This window comes from Ipomoea nil, unplaced genomic scaffold (genome assembly GCF_001879475.1).
Source record: "Ipomoea nil cultivar Tokyo-kokei standard unplaced genomic scaffold, Asagao_1.1 scaffold0019, whole genome shotgun sequence".
Taxonomy (NCBI): domain Eukaryota; kingdom Viridiplantae; phylum Streptophyta; class Magnoliopsida; order Solanales; family Convolvulaceae; genus Ipomoea; species Ipomoea nil.
In genome coordinates this window covers 873,195-878,795 of record NW_017616447.1, presented here as the reverse complement: position 1 = coordinate 878,795, position 5,601 = coordinate 873,195, and the positions used below count along the sequence as shown (strand labels likewise).

The window sequence follows — 5,601 nt, the reverse complement described above, 5'->3', positions numbered from 1 at the left end:
TAACCTTCCGAATGAAAGTCCAACCCGGGTACCATTAGACCACATAGTCCTGGTGATTATTATTATTATTTGATATTTCATATTGTTTGTCTTTTTGTGGTTGCTATTTAATTTTCAATTCTCATATCTTTCTTTATTAAATCTTTGATTAAAAATAAGTCTGACCAATCTCCGTGGGTACGACCTTACTCATCACTATTGCAAATTATAGAGTAAGTAATTTATTATTTGTTGGTTTCGACACCCATCAGTTCTGACTCAGATCGTGTTACTGCTCTTATTGATAAATTAGCACTTGAATTTAAAGTTCGTAATATGGGTGTGCCTTCTTTCTTCTTGGGAATAGAAACTGTCCCGTTATCTGGCGGTATGCTTTTATCCCAACAACGGTACATGAAGGATATTCTCAAACGTGCTGGCATGGTGGACTGCAAGCCAGTAATCATGCCTGTCTCTTCTGCGAAAATCACAGACAACGTAGCCGTTCCCAATACCGATCCAACACAATACAGGAGTCTTGCTGGTGCTCTCCAGTATCTTACGGTAACTCGTCCGGATCTATCTTATGCTGTTAATCTATTGTGTCAACATATGCATGTTCCCACTACTACAGACTGGGCCTCTCTAAAGAGAGTCCTGCGGTATGTCAAAGGCACCCTGAATCTTGGACTGCGTATTTCTCAGTCTACATCTATGGATATTCACGCCTATTCTGACTCAGATTGGGCTGGCGATCCGAATGACCGCAAATCTACTAGTGGCTTTGCTGTGTTCTTGGGCAGTAATCTTATATCTTGGGTTTGTCGGAAGCAACAGACTGTGGCACGTTCTTCGACTGAAGCAGAATACAAGGGACTCGCTGATGTATTTGCAGAAGTTACATGACTCGTTTCTCTGTTACATGAAATCGGCATCCCGCCTACGTCTCCTCCTCGACTATGGTGTGATAATTTAGGAGCTACTTATTATGTGCCAATCCAGTGTTTCATGCCCGCACGAAGCACATTGAGATTGACTATCATTTTATTCGCGATAAAGTAGCCCAAAAGGAGTTAGAAGTGCACTTTATTTCAACCAAGGATCAACTAGCGGATATTTTCACAAAGTCTCTGTCGTCTCTTCGTTTTAACTCTCTCCGTGACAAGCTCAATGTTTTGGCTAGCCAACCTTGTGCTTGAGGGGAAGTATTAAGACTATATTATTCATATTAGTATTAGGACTATATTATTCATATTAGACTAGGACTATATTATTCTTGTTAGACTAGGATTCTATCTAGCATCTCTATATATTCGCCCCCTGTACTCCCAGACATTATTATTGAATACAACACAATTATATTCTCATCCCGTCGTCTCGCGTCGCTGGCTTCGTTCAAGAACACCAGGGTTCCGATTATCTTAAGCATTGGATGACCTACTTGTGACAACCCAAAATTTAATTTTATAAATCCAATTTTAAGAAATTCCAAAATAGCCTTTTTCACTCCATTAAATTTTTTTTGAGATAAATTGGTGTTTGAATAAATTATTTTGATTTACATTTTAAACTAATTCAACACCGGAACTTATTTTATGTCCAAAATTCTAAATTTTCGGGTATTTCGCGTACCAAGTTTTAAACTGAGAAACCTATCCGAGTGAGATCGGGAGGCATCTGAACCAAGTGTTCTTGTTTAGAAATCATCTTTGGAAAAATCTATTTTGACCCCAAACTATTTAAAATCATCTTTCTAGACTATGGTCTATGTTGCAAGGTGGACCATAAGCCTTTCAACCCATTGTTTGACTTTTTCTTTAGAATCAACCAAAAGACTACTTTGCCCTCCACTAATAATTGAGCATCAACATAGGGTTTAACACCCTATATAAACCTCTCTATTTCATTGTTGTCTCCTGATCCCATTCTTTGCCTCTCCAATCTCTCTGTGGACAAGAAGAAACAAAACACAGTAACGCTCTTAGCTTCATTCTCATCCATCCATTGATTTCCTTAAGGTTTCCATCTCTTTTGCCTCCAATCTCTCAGGTTTATATCCTTAAGCTTTGTATCTATTGTTTGTTTGGGGTGTCGAGGTGGTGAAGGAAGTAGTGGTTGAGTAGAGAGGAAGAAGGGATCCATACAAGAAGGAGAAGAAGATGAGGTATAACCCCATGGACTCCCATCTTATGTTTGGCTCTGTGAAGCCATTGTTTTATGGATAGAAATGAGTAGAAATGCTAAATTCTTGAAGTGTTTGAGCTATTAAGTGATCTATTACTTGCCTATGATGTGTTATTGATGTTTTGGATGTGTTAGATTTGCCTAAAAATGCTTAACAGATGAAAAGAAATCATCTGGTGCACAAGCAGTGTGCACCCGTAGAGCACCAGCCCTAGCCAACGGCCCAACAAGGGGACCGTTGGCTAGAGCCGTGGCCAGCCGGGCCTAGGGAACGGCACTCGGAGAGGGTCGTTGCTTAGGGCCGGCAAGTCAGCGGCTTGAGGGGGCGGGCCTTGATGAGCCCCGCCCCTTGGACTGTGAGATGCTCCTGTGCAGTGGGCGGGCCCATGTGGCTCAGCTACGTGTCGTTTCGGACCAGGTGTCACGGGCCCTTGTGGATCGGTACCTCGGGGCCGTCTTGACGCACGTTTTGTCTTTGATTTCGTTGAATTTGGATTAGAAATGAGCATGTTTTGGTAGAATTTGTGATGAAATGCTTCACAGTAATGATATTTGAGTTCACTATTTTGGGAATTGCTTTGTTTTATCCTCCTGATGCCAATTGTGTATTGATTAGAGAAGCATGAACACTTTGCGAATAAGAATTGTTAGAAAAGCATGAGTAGAATGTGTTATATGTTCAATGGAATTCGAAGTCTATTTTGATGGTAGAAATATACGGAGTTTGATATGTTACAAACCAAGCATCATATTGAGTTCTTGAGAGATCACTGTGATAGATAAATTTGAAGCATGTTGTACAGTAAATTGCATTCCAAGTAAATCATGTTTTAAAAGTGCATAAGTGGCCAACGTGAGCCTAAGTATTATTTTCCAAAAATCTCATTCCACGTAGAGCATCTTTATCTTGTCTTTGAAAATGAATTGAGAAGTATGTGCATGTCTTTTGCATAAGTTAAGTGTTGCATATATGAGATGCATGAGCGATATATCTATATATATCTATGGTGAGGAAAATCTTGTTTTGGAGGACCTGTTTGGACTACGTCCTCTCGGAAGAAAGATATGGACATTGCGGTCCCAATATATGTAACGCGGCGTATTCCCACGTTACGAGGTTGGAAACTGCCCGCCATGCTTGGAATCCTGGTCAGGGGGTGTACACACTGATAGTTCGATACCTGATTCCACAGAGTTTGAGCATAGAACCAAGAGAGTGGTTCGGTGGACGAGATGAGTATTAGGCTGGCTAGACCACAGAGTTTGAGCATAGTTCCTACCTCGTCCATTTGTAAAGAAAGCGAGTCATTGCGACTCTAAGAAAAGAAAGAAAGAAAGCGAGTCATTGCGACTCTAAGAAAAGAAAGCAAGCGAGTCCTTGTGGCTCTAAGAAACCTCCACAGAAAAGTATTCTATTTTACAAACGAGTGTTTGAGTATACTTATAGTATTGCACGAGATTGCATTTGAGTATAATATTGCACTAGATTGCATAATGAGAATGATTAACCGAGATTGTATATTGAGCATGATTGCTTAGTTGCATTTTGATGTCTTTTATATCTAGTTTGCAAGATGAGAACTTGAAAGCATGAAGATAATTTCGTATTGATTGATAGTATGCAATTGCTTGTTACCATGAGTTCGTTATGATGAGTTTTGTTATGAGAAATATGTGTTGGAGTATTTATGTTGATGAGTTATTTATATTTGAAGCATGCCTGTTGATATTATAGGTTGCGAGCATATAGAAAGTCTGTGATGTATCTAAAGTTGTCTAAGTGTTGAGATTGTTTGATTGAGTTTGTGATCAAATGTTTTTCTAAAGTATATACTGTAGTACTTTACAGGGTTGAGTGTGGTTATACTTAGCTTCGTGCTAACGGGTGTTTTCCTACTTGTCTACTTGTTGCTTTGCAAAACCCCTTTTAGGTGGGTCCAGCGTTTGAGAGATGATCGCGTTAGACTAGTTTAGTAGATCTAGTAGTCTAAACTCTCTTTATTATTATGATGTTTGATGATGGATTGTAGACTTATGGTGCTTATGTTCGATGATAGACATCGGGGTGTTTTTCCCCAAGTGACTTTAAGTTATGTAATTTGAATGTTAGTTTGGTTTAATGATTTAGTTCCATCCTTAGCCTGTGCAATTACCGTGGAGAGGTGGTTGTGGGATGACATTCCCACTAGTTTATTATTTAAGTTGTTTATCTGATGCTTAGTTTATCTTGATTTTGGTTTTAGAACTGTAATTAAGTTTAAGAAAAGTGGGGTGTTACACTACTGACCGGAAGCTGTAGGCGGAGGAGGATTATGGCCGGAGATGTTACTCCGACAAGGATCGTTGTCAGAATCTGCAGGAACTAGTTCATCATCAGTATCCTGCCATAGTGCTATATATGGGTGCCCTAGAGATCACCAAGAGTAATCTAGGCACCGCTATGGTTAGCTTGGGGTTGCCGGACCACATAGCAGCCGCCGTGGCGGCACAGCTAGTGTGGACCCCAGTAGACGTGGTGAGCCAGCGACTGATGGTACAAGGCGGGTCATAGAAATATGTGAATGGAATCCATGGCTTCAGGAAAATTCTCAGCACGGATGGACCTAGAGGATTGTATAGAGGATTTGGGATTTCAATCCTCATATATGCTCCATCAAACGCAGTTTGATAGGCATCCTACTCTGTTGCACAGAGGCTTGTTTGGAGCAGCTATGGTTGTTACCTCCGTAAGAGAGACAATAATGGCAATGGCAATGGGTGTGATACCAAGACGGTTATGGCAGTTCAGGGGTTGAGTGCCGCCATGGCTGGGGGCATATCAGCATTCATTACAATGCCGATGGATACAATTAAGACGAGGTTGCAGGTTCTTGATGGCAACGACAATGGAGTAGGATAAACACTGAGGAATTTAGTTATGGAAGGTGGGTGGAGAGCTTGTTATAGAGGCTTGGGTCCAATGTGGGCATCAATGTCCGTGTTTGCCACCACCATGATCACCACCTACGAATTCTTGAAAAGGCTTTCCACAAAGAATCACGACTATTGATTGTTGAACAACAACATCAATCCCCCTACATGGTTTTTGTCATGTAAATTGTATGACTTGTTATACATAGAGATTATGTATATATTCTGCTTCATTGTCTCTGTCCTATGCTCTGAAGAAATATAAGTAAACTTTCTTTCTGCTTTTGGTTTCCTTTTTAAAAACAAAAAGCTGACAAATTTCTCTACATGATTAAGATAATTTTGGAATACAACACCAAAGATAATATATAACATAATTCAAAGATACAAAGAGTCAAATTTGTTGGAAAATAGTCGCAACGTCAACGCGCGATCTTGAAGCCTTTTAAGAAGCACGGACACTACGGGTGTATAGTTGAAAAGAAACCTGTGTCGTGTTATAATAACATTACATTAAAAACGTTATTT

At 40.0% G+C, this 5,601-nt stretch overlaps 1 pseudogene; it reads left to right on the top strand.

The window, feature by feature from the left end:
- The first annotated feature begins 315 nt into the window (after positions 1 to 315).
- On the top strand, positions 316 to 5,353 carry LOC109170957 (annotated as a pseudogene).
- The last annotated feature ends 248 nt before the right edge of the window (positions 5,354 to 5,601 follow it).